This window comes from Giraffa tippelskirchi, chromosome 5, assembly GCF_054371585.1.
Source record: "Giraffa tippelskirchi isolate mGirTip1 chromosome 5, T2T-mGirTip1v1.2.pri, whole genome shotgun sequence".
Classification (NCBI taxonomy): Eukaryota; Metazoa; Chordata; class Mammalia; order Artiodactyla; family Giraffidae; genus Giraffa; species Giraffa tippelskirchi.
Window position 1 is genome coordinate 27,206,731 of NC_137279.1, and position 19,853 is coordinate 27,226,583.

The 19,853-nt window shown below is 45.5% G+C and overlaps 1 long non-coding RNA gene across 1 annotated transcript; it reads left to right on the plus strand.

The window, feature by feature from the left end:
- Positions 1 to 10: 10 nt before the first annotated feature.
- On the plus strand, positions 11 to 18,611 carry LOC145506805 (uncharacterized). Its single transcript, XR_014054354.1, has 3 exons — positions 11 to 149; positions 1,735 to 1,900; positions 16,197 to 18,611. It is a non-coding gene; the product is annotated as an uncharacterized LOC145506805 (long non-coding RNA).
- The last annotated feature ends 1,242 nt before the right edge of the window (positions 18,612 to 19,853 follow it).

The following is a 19,853-nucleotide window of genomic DNA, read 5'->3' on the forward strand; positions in this document are numbered from 1 at the left end:
CTTCAACATGAGGCACCAGCTGTTTCCCTTGGCCGAGAAAGTCTCAGGTGGATGGCCTCCAGGAGCAGGACACCTGTGGTGAAGCAGGTGGGGAGCAGCCATCCATTGTTCCCAGGGCGAGAGGGATAAAAACAGCCTCTGGCGACTATGTAAGCAGCCTGGAGGGCGTCAGACACACAGCTGGGGCACCTGAGGAATGTCCATAAACTTCACCTTGTCAGGCACCTGCCTCCTCCTCATGTTCCTGCAGAATGAATGGGCCTTCCTCCTGGCCTCTGGGTGTGCCAAAGAGGACCTCTCCCTCTTGGGTGCCAGGATGCCACAGGGACAATCAGGCAGCTGTGTATGGGGTGTGGGGAGGGAGACACCTCGGGGCAAATGAAGATAGGTATGTAGAAGGACTGTGGGAGAATTTATGGCCCCCAAACCTCCTAATCCCTAGAACATGTGACTATGTTACCTTATGTGACAAATAAGGAGTCAAGGTTGCTGGTGGAACTGATTGCTAATCAGGAAACCTTAAAATAGGGAGATTATCCTATTTTAGGATTGTCCGGGTGGGCCCACTGTAATCCTATGGGGCCTTAAAAGAGGACAAGAGAGACAGAAAAGGAGAGCCGACACATTGGAAAAGACCCTGATACTGGGAAAGATTGAGGGCAAGAGAAGGGGCAACAGAGGATAAGATGGTTGGATGGCATCACTAACTCAGTGGTCATGAATCTGAGCAAACTCTGGGAGATAGTGAAAGACAGGGAAGACTGGTGTGCTACAGTTCTTGGGGTCACAAAGAGTCAGACACAACTTAACAACTGAACAACAACAAAGGCCCATGTTAGACTTCTGCCCTACAGAACTCTGAGTGTGTTAGTCACTCAGTCGTGTCCAATTCTTTGTGACCCCATGGACTGGAGCCCACCAGGCTCCTCTGTCCATGAAGTTCTCCAGGAAAGAATACTGGAGTGGGCTGCCATTCCCTTTTTCAGGGATCTTCCCGACCCAGGGATCGAACCTGGGTGTCCTGCCTTGCAGGCAGATTCTTTACTGACTGAGCCACCAGAGAAGAACTCTAAAATAATGCATTTTGGTTGTTTAAACGGCTAAGTTTGGGAGCTGTTACACCAGCCCTAGGAATCTAGTACACAGGGCAAGGCAGCATACCACGGTGGATCACACTTGATTCACATCTCAGCCCCAGTGGGGCAGATGAAACGGCCTCCATTTTACAGATGAGGCTCAGTGAGGTTGAGAAATGTGGGAGTTTTGCATCACAGATAAAGAGGAAAAGCTGGCATCAAACTGTTTCTGCCTCACTCCAAGCCTGTGTTCTTTCTAATGCACCTGATCTCAAATTGATGCCCAGGTGCGGCAGGCAGCTCCTAAAATGGCTCCAATGGCCCCACCTCTTGGTGTTCATGCTCTGATCAAATCCCCTTCCCAGGAGTGTGACTTGCTTCTAAGAATATCATTGTTGTTCAGTCACTCAGTCATGTCCAACTCTTTGCAACCCCATGGACTGTAGCACACCAGGCTCCTCTGTCCTTCACTAACTCCCAGAGTTTGCTCAAATTCATGTCCATTGAGTTGGTGATGCTATCTAACCGTCTCATCCAGCAAAAAGGACAGGATGTCACTCTTGAGGTTAGGTTATAAAAGACTGAACTCACTCACTCTCTACCTCTCTTCTCATTCTCTGGCCCTTCTTTGCTCTCATCAACGGTGCCACCTGCCAAGTTGTAAGCTGAGCTATAGACAGACTCATATGGCAAGGAACTGAGGTCGATCTCAGACCAACAGCCAGCAGGAACCCGAATCCTACCAATGAATGAGCCTGGAGACAGCTCTTGCCTCATGGAAACTTGAGCTGATGCAGCCTCAGCTGGCACCTTCATTGCAGCCTGTGAGTGACCTTGAGCCAATGTCCCCCAGTTAAGCCACACCTGGATCCTGACCCTTAGAAACTGTGAGATAGTGACTGTTGTTTTTCCCAGAACCACCAAGTATGGAGAAAATTTGTTACACAGCAGTAGATAACTAATACACCAAGGGAATAATGATTTACAGGAACACAGCACTTCCTTTCCAAAATGTACTTAAAAGTTTGATAAAAACTGATAAAAGACATCTAATTGGTGTGTGTGTGTGTGTGTGTGTGTGTGTGTGTGCACTCAGTCACTCAGTCGTGTCTGACTCTTTGCAGCCCCATGGACTGTAGCTTGCCAGGCTCCACTGTCCTTGAAATTTTCCAGGCAAGAATACTGGAGCAGGTTGCCATTTCCTACTCCAACTGGTAGCTAACAGAAATTTATTATTATTATTTAACAAAAACATTTTGTATTGGAGTATAGGCAATTAACAATGTTGTGAGCGTTTCAGGTGAACAGTGAAGGGACTCAGCCATACATGTTTCCGTTCTCCCCCAACCACCCCTCCCATCCAGACTGGTACATAACATGGGGCAGAGTTCCATGTGCTATACAACAGGTTTTTGTTGGTTATCCATCTTAAATAGAGCAGTGTGTTTAGGACTTCCCAAAGTCCTCAACTATCGCTTTCCCCAGGCAACAACGAGTTCGTTTTCTAAGTCTGTGAGTCTCTTTCTGTTTTGTAGGTAAGTTCATTTGTATCATTTAATAGAAATTAAAAATAATAATAGCTCATCTTATATAGTGCTTACTAGGTGCCAGACACTTTTCTAAGTTCTTTAAATATAATAAAATTCATTCAGTCCTCAGAGCATAACTGCAGAAAGTATTCTTAGTATCACATTTTACAGATGAAGAAACTGAGGCATGGAAAAGTTAGGTTGTACTGTATATATTAAAGCAAATGTGAGTGCATTGCCATTCAGATCATCATTATTGGAAAAATTTTAAAACAGACATTGTGAAAGAATTCGATAACAAGCATAGGTATATTTGCCATCTGGATTGTACTATTTACCTTTTTTCTATACTTTCTCTATCACATATCTATCTCTTATGCCTGTACCAATCCATCAATACACCTGATTTTTTAAAATTAATTCATTTATTTGGCTGTGCTGGGTCTTAGTTGCGGCCTGTGGGGGTCTAATTCCCCTGACCAGTGCTCACAGAAGACCAGTGCTTACAGAAGACTGTAAAAGTTGCATGAATTTGTTTAAGATAAACCACAGTATTGCACAGCAAGTCTGTGCCTGCCAGGATGTGGCTCCAGCTCTGCCCCTTGTCCTAGGGGCACCCATCCTTCTCTGGGCCCCGCCTTGTTCCTGGCAGGGCAGAGTCTGAGACACGGCATCACATGGAGCCTGGGGTTTCCGGCCACAAGTGAGCTGGTGTCCCTGTGGGAAGCTGTTGCCCAGGACAGAGGCTACCAACCCTCACAGCACAAGGCTGGGGACACAAACACCCCAGGCTTGAAACACAGGACACAAACACCCCAGGCTTGAAACACAGGACGTTCAAGGGAGCCTAGGGCAGATTGCAGAGCTCCAGGCTAACATCTCAGCACCCAACCCGAGAAAACCCACACACCACGCTGCATGCCCTGTGTTTAATGTTAAAGAGGCATCCTCCTCCCTCCGAAAAGACTGGCCAACACCTGTCAGTCATCTCCGTCATGCCAGGCACTGTGATGGGCACTGGCCTTTCATTGAGAAAACAAGAGTGACCCGGCCGCTGCCCTCGTGCAGCTGACAACACAGAGGGAACAGGTAGCAAAGGTTTTTTTCTTCCTCAAGTTTTCAAACATTATTTTTAGAAAATTTGTTAACGGAGTATATTTAGTTTACAATGTTGTATTAGTTTCAGGTGTACAGCAAAGTGAATCAGCTGTACGTATACATATATGCACTCTTTTTTAGAATCTTTGCCCATGTAGGTCATTACAGAGTGTTGGGTAGAGTTCCCTGTGCTCTACAGTAGGTCCTTATTAGTTATCTATTTTATAGTTATGTTTTCTATATAGTCGTGTATCTAAGTCACTCCTAATCTCCCAATTTATCCAAATGACATTGGGGATAAATGTCGCCAAGGCACAACCCAGCAGGTCTGAACTCCACCTTTCAAAAAGGAGAAAATATTTTTCATTCTTTTCTTGATTTCTGCCCCCAACTCTTGCCCCATGAACCACTTACAAATGGCAGCCGGGAATGCAGTTAGCAATGACGGGTCCCAAGGCTGTGCAGGCACAGACGAGATTATTTTCCCTGCCCCAGCTGGGCATATGCAGCCGCTGGAGCGCATCCTCTGAATTGTGGCTTCTGGTTGTAGGTCTGATTCTGAGGGAAATGAGCCTCTCCTTGGAGTGTGATTGTGGCAACTAAAACCCTGCCCATGAGCCTGCCTGCCTGCCTTCAAATATCCGCGCAGCCTGTTACCAACTGCGGGACCTTGGACATGTATGTTACCTCTCTGGGCCTCCGTCTGCTCATCTGTAAAATGGGGTGGCAATAACCCTTCCTGGGTTGTCATGAGGATGAAATGGTAAGGGACCCATAGGCCCTGGGACACAGTCTCCCCTTGGTGGTTGTTAGGGTTTATCAGTTACAGCTTTTGTAATTTTTCTTCTCATCCCTGTACTGTTGTCTGAGTGAGCCCTTGTAACCAGCTGGGCAATTCCTGCCTCAGGGGCTGTGGGGGTCATCTCCAGGCTGAGGCCAAAGAGCTGGAGCAAGGTGAAAACAAGATGCTATTCCCTGGGCTCCTCAGGAAGGGCTGTGATGCGAGGAGGTGGGATGCGGGACAACGGGGAGGAGCAGGGCCTGGGAGGCGGCCCTGGGGTGGCCCTGCCAACACTTCTCGCCCAGACCTCCTGCCCTGTCTTCAGCACATCTGTGCACCTGGTTCCTCTCCAGCTGCTCCCTGAGCCTCTGAGCCCCTCAGCCGAAGTGGCCTTGTCAGGGAGCTGCTGCAAGCATAGAACCAATGCTCTTCAGGAATCTTCCAGAATCATCCAAGACAGGAAGACCCCTCACTTGCCGAAGCAGCAGAGGGTCCTGGGACCAGTGCTTTGTCTCTTGTCTGGGCCAGCCCCAGGACGTGGGAGCTGGCTAATGGGGTCCCTGCCTTTCTCGTGGACAGTGGGGCATGTGGTCTGATGAGCTCACATCACAGGTGAGGGGATTGAGGCTCACAGAGGAGACGTGGCTTGGCCAAGATCACACACAGCTTGCAAGAGTCAAAGCCAAGTATTAAAAACAGAAAGCCAGGACTGGAGCTACAACACTGGTCCTTACTCTTCTTAGTCCTGGCAGAGAGAACGGCTCTACAATCATCGCTTAAAGAAGAAATCCCTAAAGCAGTGGTGGTCACACTATGCTCCACAGAACCCCAGAGGGCTCTGAGGAAACCTGCAAGCCCAACTAGGAACATGTGATCCGCAACTCACCTGACCAGGACGTATTTTTAGTCTATGGAGGCTCAGTCACAGCTGAAAGGGATGGGATTCAGCACCCAGGGACCTGCCTTCACCACTTAGCTCCTACATGGCCTTCATGTAGAGGAGAACCCAAGCTCAGTTGCCTCATCTGGAAGGCGCTTAGGAACAGTCATATCTTTCTCTCCCTGGGTTGCAGGGGATGAGCCTCACGTAAAGGAGAATTATGAGCAGCCAAAGCCTTTAAATCCCAGCATAAAATAATCACAGCTGAGCTCACCATGTACCCACCCATGCACTAGAGTTCAGAGTGGGGAGTTGTTCTAGCTGAGAAGGGACAGATGGAGGCAGAGCAATAGTTCGGAATTCTGTTTGGAACGAAAGTAGATCACGCTGTGATGAGGGCTTCCCAGGTGGCTCAGTGGTACAGAATCCACCTGCCAATGCAGGATATGAGGGTTTGATCCCTGAGTCGGGAAGATCCCCTGGAGGAGGAAATGGCAACTCACTCCAGTATTCTTGCCTGGGAAATCCCACAGAGAAGCTACAGTCCATGGGGTCACAAAGAGTCAGACATGACTGAGCACACACACGCACACGCATACTATGATACTCACACATTCATTCATCAAATGCCTATCAGATGTCCTTCCCTGGGTGGGATCTCAAGCTTGTCATGGGCAATAAGGAAACCAATGGGATGCAGTTCCTCCCTGCTCAAGGAGTTTATGTTCTACCAGAAAAAGACTTGTGAGCAAATCAATTCCCTGGAGAGTAATGGGCGCTCTCCTAGGGTCCCAAGGCTCAGAAAAGGACAAAAAAAGAGGGATGCCCTGCCCTTCTGGGGCTCTCCAGTGTGTCTCATATGCACGCCTGGGGCTACAGAACAGCGGTTTTCTTTAACCAGAATTTGAGAAACATAAAGGCAAGAGGAGAGGGGTGCCAGGGCAGAGTAGAAAGGGCCATGCACAGCGCCGCTTCTGATTGGCTGGGTGACCCTGAGCACAGGAGCCACAGCCTTCGCTGGCCTCAGCTTCTCACCGAGAAATGAGAGCATCTGGACAATGCAGCCTTTCCAGCCCCGACTATGGGGATTCTAGAAAAGATGGTGATGTTACATTTAGGACGCTCAGCCAAACAGGCCCTGAACTTGATGGCTCGGCTGGACTGCATTCCTTAGGGAGACAGCGGTGGTGGGGGTGGGGGCAGCCCCTCTCTCATCTCTATGCCCTTGTCCTAGAGGTGTCCTCCACCCCTCGCAAGCTCATCCCCAACATCTCCTTGTAGCTCTTCTTGAGAAGCAGTGGCCCCAGTAATTAATGTTTATGACACACAGCACGTGGGGCTGCCAGGTTACTTAGCACAGTCAGGAGTGGACAGAAATGACCTGCATGTGATTGCCACCTTGGGCTCAGCTGAGGGTGAACAGTCGGGCTGCGGATTGTGGGCTCTGTTATGCATGTCAGCCACGAGGGATGGTCATTATCAGGACAGTACCCCTCCCTGCCACCTGATAAATGTGCTTGTCACACACAACTCATTTGCTGTTCTAATATTATCCTAGTTTGGGAAATACAATGGACGCAGAAGACAGAACATGGAAAAACAAAAAAGATAAATGCATTATATGCCCAAAACTTATGGATTAGGAAAGAGATGTAAATAGTTTTCTATGACACAAATTCTATTAACTCTGAATCAGTATTTTTTTTTCCTACCTAAAATGTTAGATGAGTTATGTAAGTGATAAGTTATTCCTATTATTCCATTTCAGCACTTTATACAATTATTCATAGGACTTGAATAGATCTTTGTGAGCTAGCTTAGAAAACAAATTAAGCTTTATAAATAAATTTATAAAAATATATATATATATAAGTATAAAAAAATAATAAAAAAGAAAATAAATTAAGCTTTAATAACACGGTCGCTGTAATAAAATAAATTTTGATTCCCAGTCACCCACCTATCAAGGAATCTTTGGAATAGAACTAGCTCCCATAAAACTTTCTTGAATATTACAATCAAGAGAATTCAGTGTACAATTGTGACTGGTAGTATCACTGGGTGAATAAGGACAGAATAACTTTTCCTCCCCCAGGTAGCCCTTCTGTTAAAGAAGGTCCACACCTGGGAGAGGAGAAATAATTTTCAAGTCAACGCAGAGGCAAAGTCTAATTTAAAACCTTCCAGAGAAGACACTGTTAGTTTGATAGGAACATGAGACTATTAAATAATTAAACTGGGGTCCTTCTACAGGGGGTACCGCAATTTTAAAGTTTCATGGATGCATAAAAGAGAACTTGGATCTGGTTTGCCCTGCAGAATGGTAAAACAGTGCCTGAGATATTCATCCACACAACCTTCAGGTGGCCAGCGGGTGTACCCAGGCTGCTCACCTCTGCCCAGGAGCAAGCAGCCTTCTCTGTCGACCCCAGGGTGCCAAGCTATGATGGAAAGCAGGAGGCCCTCAAGCTATAATAAGCACAGGAAACACCTGGCTGGTTGTTAGACCTACAGATGCCTAACTTGAGACACAATGAGCTAACCAGTGGTTCTTAGTCCTGGAGGCTAGGTGCAGTAGAAACATCTGGAGAGGTTTGTTTTTTTTTTTTAACCCTAATGTTAGGGTCCCAAACTCAGAGATTCTCATTCAATTGGTCTGAAGTGGGGCCCACAGTTACTCTTTAAAAGGTGATCCAAACATACAGTCAGAGTTGGACACCACTGATTTTTCAATCCAAACTCCCTCTCAATGTAAGAGTTTCCTAAGACGTCTTAACAGGTATATGTAGCTGAGTTCCTAGACATCCTCCCTCTTTCTTGCCACTGAGACCAGACCAAGTACTCTGTAAATGTTGGCTGCTATTGTTATTGTCATTATTTGGTCATAGCTGCAAGTTCAACCCACCTGGCCCCATGTCCCAGGTGCCATGACCCTGTGATTTGGATGGAACACGGGAGCTAGGCTAAACCAATCAGAGTATTGTTCCATTATCCTACCTGCCCCCCTCTCCCCAAGTGATTGGCTTAGCAATGAGCATCTGGCCCAATCAGAGCCAAAAAAATTTATATTGAGACTGTTGGCCAAGAGAATCTCTCTTTCTCCTCCTTGTACCTGGGAAGATGTCAGCCCTAGAGCAACCAGGGACACCATGATGAAAGAGAGATAAAGGCAACACAGAAAGCCAAGATGATGTCATTTATGCCCTGGATCCAGCCATACCTGAAGCTGGTTATAGTCACAGACTTTACATTTCATTTTCTATTTAAGTCAATTTGTGATTGGTTTTCCAAGACTTGAAATGACATAGATATCCTATTACATTACCTAACATCCCAGCTCACTCCCTGGACCATACCCAGACTGGTATCAGCCTGGAAGGGGGCTTCTGCCCCTGAGCCTCCTACTGGTGAATAAGGCATTTCTACATGATTACAAGTGTCTCAGATGCTAACTACCTGTCAAGCTACACTTTTTCTCCATTGCTGTGCTCAGCTCACATGTCAGGACACCTCTGGATCATCTTGAATTACAATGATCAATTGTTCCAATCTGCCCAGCACTAAGGGAGGTCCCAGGATACAGGACTTGAAGTGCCAAAACTGGGAAAGTCCCAGACAAATCAAGGAGGGTTGGCCACCTAATCCGTATTGGACAGAAACTGCTGGGGCCACTGGATGTTGGGCTCTAACAGTTGCCAACACAGCTGGGGCTGCCCCCACAGGGCTGACCCATACCAGGGGGCAGGGAAACTCTACCAGACCTTTCATCCTGCCAGCCTGCACCCCCAACACCCGCCAAGCCTGACATGGCCACCTCTAAGAAAGCAAGCCCAGTACAAATAGCACACAATTGCATCCTTCCCACTGAAGGGAAACTCACTCCCTCACAAGGCAATCTATTTTTGGTTGGAAAATGTAAGGTGTTAAAAATAACAAAATCATGTATATAGATATTTTAGCACATCTGTAACTCTATTTCTGTTTTGTAGATAAGTTCATTTGTACCCTTTTAAAATATCTCACATATAAGAGATATCACATAGAGTTAAAAATATAGAAAGCAACTTGTTACTGAGGAGTAATGGGGGGAGAGATAAATTGGAAGATTGGGATTGACAAACACACAATACTATATCTAAAGTAGATAACTAATAAGGACCTATTATATAGCACAGGGAACTCTATTCAATACTCCGTAATGGCCTGTGTGGGACAAAAATATAAAAATGAGGGGATATATGTATATGTATAACTGATTCACTTTGCTGTATACTAACAGCAAAGTGTTTGAAAATTGTTTGAAACTAACAAACACAGCATTGTAAATCAACTATACTCCAATAATAAAAATTTTTTTGAAGATTTCAGTACAGTATCTGGTATGCTGTGAACCTTAAATAATGATGGTAGCTGATACTCCTGCTCAAAACAAAAATTGATTATCTGTTTTCCCAATTAGCACTAATTTTACAGTGCTTCCTGTATGCCAGTCTTATTCTAAATACTTGCATGATATTGACTTATTTAATCCTCACAGTAACTTCAGGAGGTAGGTATTGCAATTGTCCTAATTTTACAAAAGAGGAAACCCCAAGACTTACCTCAAGAAGATTGAATTTGTTAGCCATTATTCTAGAGTCAGTCTCCCCTTCAGGCCTGACTACTGTATACTCATTCAGTAAACATTTAATTGAGCACCTGCTCCATGTTAGGCGCTGTGTTAGACCCAGGGGATATTTCACTGAGTCAAAAAGTCCCTGGAGCTTACAGTCTAATGGAAAAGACAATAAAGTAGGAAATCAATTGCAGAAACTGCTGTCCGCACGTTCCACGGGTAGAATTTTGCTTCATCAGAGAAGCCTCTGCTCCACTTATACTCTCTTCAACTGATTGAATCAGACCCATCCAGACTATTTAGGATAATCTCTTTTACTTAAAGGAAAGGAAAGGAAAGTCGCTCAGTCGTGTCCGACTCTTTGCGACCCTGTGGACTGTAGCCTGCCAGGCTCCTCCGTCCATGCGATTCTCCAGGCAAGAACACTGGAGTGGTTTGCCATTTCCTTCTCCAGGGGATCTTCCCGACCCAGGGATCGAACCCAGGTCTCCCACATTGGAGGCAGACGCTTTAACCTCTGAGCCACCAGGGAAGGCCCTTTTACTTAAAGGGCCTTCCCTGGTGGCTCATACAGTAAAGAATCTGCCCTTAATGCAGGAGACATAGGTTCAATCTCTGGGTCAGGAAGATCCCCTGGAGAAGGAAATGGCAACCCACTCCAGTATTCTTGCCTGGGAAATCCCATGGACAGAGGAGCCAGAGGTCACAAAGAGTTGGACATGAGTGAGCAACTAACACGCTTTTACTTAAAGTCAATCATTATGAACTTTGATAACATCTATAAACATGCCTGCAGCAGGACCTATATTAGCATTTGATTGAATAACTGGGGGCAGAACCAGGCCGGGCTGACACACGGAAGTGACCTCATTAAGCCTCTGAGAAGACGTGGCATGTTTAGGGTTGCCAGATAAAATAGAGGAAAACTTAGCACCCAGTTAAATTTGAATTTCAGATAAACAACAAATAATTTTTTTTAGTATATGTATGAGAGAAAGAGACAGAGAGGAAGGAAGAAAAGGAGGGAGGGAGGAAGGAAGGAAGGAAAGAAGGGGGAAGAAATATCCTTTAAACCTACCTGCACATAGACTTGGAACTCTGAAGCAACCCTGGGAGGGACCATGGCACGTAAGGACTGGTGCATGTGTACTAAGTCGCTTCAGTCATGTCTGACTCTTTGTGGCCCTATGAACTGTAACCTGCCAGGCTCCTCTGTCCATGGGATTCTCCAGGCAAGAATACTGGAGTGGGTTGCCATTTCCTCCTCCAGGGGATCTTCCCAACCCAGGGATCGATCCCATGTCTCTTATTCTCCTGCACTGGCAGGTGGGTTCTTTACCACTGGCGCCACCTGAGAAGCCCCAAGGACTGGTGGCCCCTCTCATTCATCAGACAGCCATGAGTTTGGAGAATGTTTATTGAGCACCTATTATATGTTAAGTACCAAAAGCTGCAGCTAACACTCACATAGCATTTCCATGTGCCAGGCACTCTTCTAACTGCCTTCTAAATTATTAATTCATTTAATACACACAACAAAATGGGGGTAGGTATAATTCCCATTTTATAATGAGGCAATCAAGGCAAAAAAAACTAAAAAAGTATCCACAATCCCAGAGTAGGTAACTGGTAGACCTGGGCTTTGAATCCAGATAGTTTGGCATGAAAACCCATATCCTTGGTGGCCTGTGTACCAGTCAGGATTCAGAGAAGCTGAACCAGTAAGAGATTATATTATTATATGTATATATATATATATACACATATGTATAATATATATGTATATTATATATATATTATTATATAATATATAATATAATATATATTATATTATAATATATATTATATTATAATATATATTATAATATAATATATATTATAATATATTATATTATAATTATATTACATATTATATATATATATGTATATTATATATATACAATATATAACATATATGTTACATAATGTGTGTATGTATATATGTATGTACATACATACAGACCAAGGTGGAAGGAGGGGATGGTTTCAATTTTGCCAGCTGCTTATCTCCTGCCATGCCCAGTTCGTTACAGGCAATGGACTGGGAACATGGTCCAGGGGTTGGGGACCCCTGCTTTAAATATACATATACATGTATTCGGCAGGGAAGGCACATGCTGTCATCTCCACCATCCCCCCACTGTCGGTCACACAGGGTCAGCCCTCTCTTGTGTCCAGGAAATGGCCCAAGGGCGGTGGATACCAGGAAGAGGGGTCACTCAGGCCATCCCAGAGGCTCTGCCACACTTTCCTGCTAATCTGCCCTCTAAGTCCTGAGCTTGGTACTTGAGGACTTGATAGTCAACAAGACTAACTCCCTCCTTGATCTTCTAATCCCTTACAGTGTGAGGGAAGAAATCATCAATAAGTAAACAAATTGTTGTTGTTGTTGTTGTTTAATTGCTAAGTCATGTCCGACTCTTTGCAATCTCATGGACTATAGCCCACCAGGCTCCTCTGTCCTTGGGATTCACCAGGCAAAAATACTGGAGTGGATCGCCATTTCTTCTCCAGGGATCACCCATGGATCAGACTTGCATCTCCTGCATTGGCAGGAGGATTCTTTACCACTGAGCCACCAGAAAAGCCAAAGCAAATATATAAATCATTACAAATCAGGGTATGATTGAAGAAAGCAGCAACTGTACCTAGGGTGACTGAATTCCAGTAAGGATACCAGGGAAGGCCTTTCTGAGGAGGTGACATCCGAGCTAAGACCTGAAAAATAGGAAAAAGACGCCACTCAAAGAGCAGGGCTGAGCAGCCCATGCAAAGGCCCAGAAGTGGGACAGGCTGGCAGAAGCCAAAGGAGGAATGTCAGTGGGGCTGGAGTGTCTTCAACAACCAGACAGCATCCTTAGAGGAAGTACCCTTGGGCAGGCACTCGTAGGCCTGGTGAGCAGTTAGAGCTTTGTCAAAATGAGAAAAGAGAAAGTGAGGGAGCAGGTAAAGGGACAGGAAAGGAAGACTCATAGTGACTTCCCTTGTGATCCAGTGGTTAAGAATTCACCTGTCAACGCAGGGGACACAGGTTCAACCCCTGGTCTGGGAGGAGTCCATATACCGCAAAGCAACTAAGCCCACATGGCACAGCTACTGAAGCGTGAGCACCTAGAGCCCGTGCTCTGCAACAAGAGAAGCCACCGCAGTGAGAAGCCTGAGAACCACAACTAGAGAATGACTCCCGCTTGCCACAACTAGAGAAAAGCCCATTCACAGCAATGAAAACCAAGCATGGCCAAAAAAAAAAAGTGACTTCACCACTCCCAAAGACACACACACACATAAGCACACACACATGCACACTGACAGTTACTTGGCTGAAGGGCTCCATCCCACGTTGGAAAGAGACACAGTAAGACTTTCTCTGCTGACTACAGGAAAGGGAAACTGAAAAAAGGAATCCAGAAGAATGAGAAAGACCTTGTACCTGAAACTCAGTAGTAGCCTTCTGCACAAAGTGCATATGCTTCGCATTTAAGGTGCAAAGGTCTCTTGCCAGGACCAATGCTCACCTGCTGGAAGTCCTGTTGGTGTGACATCAAAACATTACCAGGACCCGTCTCCCTCCACTGTCCCTGCCTGGCAAAGCCCCATCATCTGTCACTGAACTATCGTCATAGCCTCCTAAAAGTGTCTCCCTGCTTCTGTCCTTGTTTTCATCTATATTCTCCATGCAGAAGAATATAGATGTTTGCGACCTCATGGACTGCAGCATACCAGGCTCCTCTGTCCTTCACTGTCTCCTGGAGTTTGCTCAAGCTCATGTCCATCGAGTCAGTGACCATCTTATCCTCTGTCATCCCCTTCGCCTCCTGCCCTAAATCTTTCCCAGCATCAGGGTCTTTTCCAATGAGTCAGCTCTTCGCGTCAAGTGGCCAAAGTATTGGAGCTTCAGCATCAGTCTTTCCAATGAATATTCAGGGTTGATTTCCTTTAGGATTGACTGGTTTGATCTCCTTGCAGTCCTGAATATAATCCCTTTCTCTCAATTTATAGATGAGGCCCCTAGAGGCCAGAACTCATGTTCTGGGCCCTTTAATTTATCAGTTGTGAGGTTTTCATCAAGTCACTTCCCTGGGCATCAGTTTCCCTTACCTGTAAAATAGGAAGGAGGGACTTGATCATCTCTGAAGTCTACCGGACAGTCAACACTTCAACAGGCACCATCAGGAGGAGAAGGGGGATACTTTCTTCCAAGATTCAGAGAATCTCTCATGCACATTGCCAGGACAGATCAGATGACATTTTGAAAGGGGAAATGCTGTTCACAAGTAACCAACATCTTTTCACATCTTCTTAATGGAATTGCTGTGATGGGGTGCTCTCTCTCTCCTTTTTGCTTCTCAGACCCTCACACCTGCAACCCCAGAGTGCCTATGTCAGAGGAGGGAGTGGGAGAGAAAAACAGTAGTGCCTTTTCCCTTATTTTGAAACATTTTCAAACAGAATGTCTGTAAGGCCTGGAATCACTCCAGAGTATATGCCTGACAGAAATGAGAGCTTCTACGCACCAAAAAAAAAAGGTACAAAATGGATCATAGCTGTTTTATTCTTAATTGCCCCAAGTTAGAAAAAACCTAAAGTCTATCAACAGAAGAATGAAAATATCAATTATAGTATATTCAGACCATGGAACACTATACAGCAATGAAAAAGAAATAAAGTACAGCCCTACAAAAACCTTACCTGGATCTCCCAGACACAATACTGAATGAAAGAAGTCAGGCAAAAAAGAGTGCATACTGTGTAATTCTGTTTATTTGAAGTTCAAAAATAGGCAACATTTATTTACGGTGATGAAGGTTAGAATTAAAGTTACTTGGGGCTGTTTGGACTGGGACAGGGTAAAAGGTAGCCTTCTTGGGTTCTGGAAATGCTCTTGATTTTGATCTGGGTTGTGGGTCCATGGACATGAACTTAAGTAAAATCTCTGAGTTTTACTTAAAAACTTAAGAGTTTTATACCCCCACTGAATATAAATTATGCTTCAGTAAAAAAGAAGAAATAAATATAAGTAACCCATCTCAGGGATCAAACCCAGGTCTCCTGCATTGAAGGTAGATTCTTTACCAGCTGAGCCACAAGCAAAGCCCAAGAACACTGGAGTGGGTAGCCTAGCCTTTCTCCAGCAGATCTTCCCAACCCAGGAATCAAACCGGAGTCTCCTGCATTGCAGGCAGATTCTTTACCAACTGAGCTATCAGGGAAGCCCAAGAAGAAATAAATATAAGTAAAAGGCCTGGAACAAAGGAGTGTTCTAGCACAAGGAGATTCTTGGCCACCCATCTGTAGGGGATTTCCACAAATTGGGTGGCAATTTCCACCACCCTTGTCAGCTCATAGGGTCACTAACGCAGAACTCAGCATATCTGGTCACTGCTTCCCCCTTCTGAGAAGCCTGGTCCCCAGAAGCCAAGAGGGCATAGGGCACAGCTGCTTCTGGGTCTAGGCTGCGTCACTCACCCACCACCCTCCTACTCTTTCCCATCCCCCACCCTCCTTCCTGAGGGCCAAAGCCTCAGAGAGGGTGCCCTTCCTCCATCTTTTGCTGGCTTCCCTCCTCGCCACCACCCTACACAGTATTCCATAATCCTGGATGAGATGGAGAGAAAATCCCAGCCTGGCACTCTCCTCCTGGACTTTGTGGGTCTCTGGGTGAATTCTCCAGAGCATCCACAGTTGGTTCTCCGGTACCAACCAAGACACTTGAGAGGGACTTTCCTGGTGGTCCAGTAGTTAAGAATTCCCCTTGCAATGCAAGGAACACAGGTTCAGTCTCCGATCGGAGAACTAAAATCCACATGCCAGCGGGCAGCTAAGCCCAATGTACCCAAACGACTGAAGCCCACATATTCTGGAGTCCACCACTATAACTAGAGTCTGTGAGCCACAATGAAAGATCCTGCATAACGTCCCAAAGATCCGGAGTTCCACCACTAAGACCTAACACAGCCAATCAAATGAATAAATAAGACTGGAGAGTCAAGTTCAACTACCAGGACTAGGTCTTTGGTACTCAAATCAGAGGTCTGCTGGGACCAGTGACTCCTGCCTCAGGGCAGAGACCCCTTCCTGACCCAGAATGGTTTCATTCACGTTGGGAATTTCTCTCCAATAACAATAAGGGCCTCTTTGTACAGAGCAACTTTTCATTGCTTGCTGCTTCATTTCACAGATGTCAACTTGTCAGGATTGTTACTGACCCCATTTTACAGATGAGGAAGTTGAGACTCCGGAAGGATAGGTGACTCACCCAAGGAACTGCAGTAAGTAACTGTAGAGCCAGGACTTGAACTCAGGCAGCTCAACTACAAGGCCATGTGCCCAGCACCAAGCTAGACTACCTCACACAGGCACGAGTCTAAATATAAGTGCTGGGAAATCCACGGACAGAGGAGTCTGGCGGGCTACAGTCCATAGGGTCTCAAAAGAGTCGAACATGACGTAGCAACTAAACAATAATATAAGGTGAAAGAAATGGTTACATTTCTAACAGGAAAAGATCATGATCCCAATTAATACAAAATTTGAAACTCTGAATTACATTGAATTGTGTAGAGAAAACCACTTTCTCCCTTTCTGGCCAGAGGACCAGTTAGCCTGATGGTGCTGTCCAAACCAGGTCCACATGCCAAGCTAGCAGAATGCAACCTCTGGGAAAATCCAAAGCCATGGGGTAGGTCTGTCTTTTCCCAGGGTTGCACAGACTCATTGTCCCCAGCCCACTGGCTGCAGAAAGCCTTAGAGCAGAGCCCCTGGCTGAGTGGAAGGCTGGAGGTACGGATGGTTTATCAGGTGCTCCTGTGCATCAGAGATGAGGAAGGAATGCCTTCCTGCCCAAGCGCTTAGAGAAAACAGCTGCCCTCTGAGCCCCAGTGACTAGCAAGCTCTTGGATTGCTCAGGGCTCTTTGACAGGTGACAGCCAAGGGACATGGGGTGAGGCTCTGCAGAGAGCTGAGCAGAAATCCAGGGCACCTTCTAGGCTCTGCATTATAATTGGATTTTCCAAGAAATGGCTTTTGTCCGGCTTTTCAAGCTGCTGATTTACAAACTGACCTCAGCCACCATTTACTCTCCCCTGTAACTGGATCTGCCAACTCTCAGACTCAGCCTCTTATTTCAACTTTCCATTTTTATCCCTGCTCTTCTCCAGGGAGTTGAGCTGCCCCTGTTGTCTGGACTCTCTCACTGCGGTTAAAGTGGCGCGAGGAGGGTCAATATACTTCTCTATGTCAATAACGGCCTCCTGTCAGTCACAGCCATTCTGCCAATCGTCTAGGGAATAGGCGGGCCTTGGAAAAGTTCGACCAATGGCCTTTCACTTTCGCCCAGGTGCTCTTGTGACTGGCCGTGACCCCGTGCAGAAGGGCAGGGACCCGGGGTGCAAGAAGCAGGAAAGGTGTTGGTGAAATAAAGCCATACCTTTGTGAGAACTGAGTGGCTAAGAGGATAGGCTCTGGGTTCAAGTTCCAGCTCTGCCCCCACTAGGTGTTGACTTTGGACAAACACTCTATTTCCAATTTGAGGTTGAAATGAGATAATGCATGTAAAGTGTTTAGCACAGCACCTGGCATGTACAAAGATGATGAAGGGTTACATTTTAACGGGTGGTATTCTTCAGTCCCAGTTTTTCTTATTGTTTCAAGATCCTCTCCACCCATAAAATTCAGGCAGCTGTTATCATAGGTCTGCAGGAAGAGATGACACAGCGAAAAAAAGAGAGCTGAAACAGTCCTGGCTTTTGAATTTTGAAAGCCTAGGAAGTCAGGGAAACAGAATGGACAAGTGTGTGCAGACAACAGAATAGCTTGAGGGGAGGGGCAGGGGGGACAACCCAAATGCTGGGCTAGCAAGGCTTCCTGCCTCTTAAGACAAAAGTAAAGCTTCCCAGAGCAGGAGGAAGGCGAGTCTGAAAGCAAGCAAGGGAAACAGAGAAAAAGGGCCCTGGACTGTGTCTCTTTCCCTGTGGAGCAAGGGAGGGCAGTGGAACCTTAGACAGAATAGGAGGTTTTATCTGGCAGGTATATCTGAGCTCCATAATGCTTCTCTGCACCAGAAAGGGCGGGAGAAAAATCGTCCCGGGAGACCCAAAAGTGGCAAAAGTATGGAAGAGTGCGGGTTGCCATCTCAAGTGTTTACACGGACCCGGCAGTTTTTATAAATGAGTGAATCCAGACTGGGTGCATAATAGGATATCTGCAGTGAATCACATGCCCGGTCTAAAGGGGCAGCCATGACACAAGATTGTTGCCGTACTGGGACCAGTGCTCAGAGCCCTCAGCTCCAGATAGCTAGATCCTTATGTGAAAACTCTTAAATTTTCAAAGACTGGCAACTATTTTTTTGGTAAAAAAATTTTAAAAATGTGCTGTTTCTTTTTTTGTTTTTCCTTCCACTTGTATTGAGATACAATTGACAGGGACTTCCCTCGTTGTCCAGGGGCTAAGACTTTGCCTTCTGATGTAAGGAGTATGGGAGCTAAGATCCCACATGACTTGGGGCCAAAACACCAAAACATAAAGCAGAAGCAATATTATAACAAATTCAATAAAGATTTAAAAAATGATCCACACCAAAAAAACAAAAAAACTTTACGAAAAAATTTTAAAATGATACAATTGAGGTACAACACTGGATAAGTTTAAGGTGTACAGAATAATGATTTGACTTACATAATCATGAAATGATGCCCACAATAAGGTTTAGGGACCATCCATCATCTCATATAGACACAAGGAAATTAATTTTTAAAAAATACTATATGGGCCAAATTAAACCTCTCTGTGGACTACATATGAATTAGAAGATGCCAGGTCGGGGCTGGTCTCCCTGCCAGGTTTTTCCTGGGCCCAGCATGGGGTGGCAGTTGGGATGAGGAATGGCTCAGCAGGGATTTTCAGGGACCAATAGCCAGACTAGGTGGATGGCATTGGCCCCCGAGATGCTCCTAGAGTGGGGTGAGTGGGGCAGCGCTACACAAGGCTCTCAGAACTTAGAAGCAACCCCAGCAAAGAGGGGAGGTGAACATGTCTGCACCTGGCAGAACAGGGGCTTGTATCATAAATTAGGCTGAGTCATGGAAAAATAGTTACATTTCCTGCCAGCTCAAGTTTGCAGTCTGAGTCTCATCTCCTCTGGTGATTTGGATCAGCCAACCAGAGGTATAGATTGGTATAGAATTTAAAGACTCAAGAGACAGTTTTCTGTAACAGGTTAACCTGGGGTATCCTCTAAGGCACATTAATGAAGTTTCCTTTATGTTCATTTGAGAAGGTCCCCTGGAGGAGGAAATGGCAACCCCCTCCAGTAATTTTGCCTAGAGAATCCCATGGACAGAGGAGCCTGGTGGGCTACAGTCTATGGAGTCACAGAAAGTCGGACACGACTGACCGACTAATACTAATACTACACTGTTTATGGGTTTTGGGGGGTTTTATTTGAGAATTCTTTTCTTCCTTATGTCTCTATGTATTCATTTATTTTATTTATAATTATTTGGGTTAAAATCTTTATTTCAAAATAATTAGATTCACAGGAAATTTTTTTAAATATTTGTATTTAATTAATTATTTATTTATTCGGCTGTTCCGAATTAGTTGTGGTCTTAGTGGCATGTGGGATTTTTAGTTGCAACATGTGGGATCTAGTTCCCTGACCAGGGATTGATCCTGGGCCCCCTACGTTAGGAGCGTGGAGTCTTAGACACTGGGCAGCCAGGGAAGTTCCAGAAAGTTTTTGTGTGTGTGTGTGTTTTATGTACAGGAAGATCTTGTGTGTTCTTCACCCAGCTTTCCCCAATGGTAACCTTTTGCATAATTATGGTATAATAGC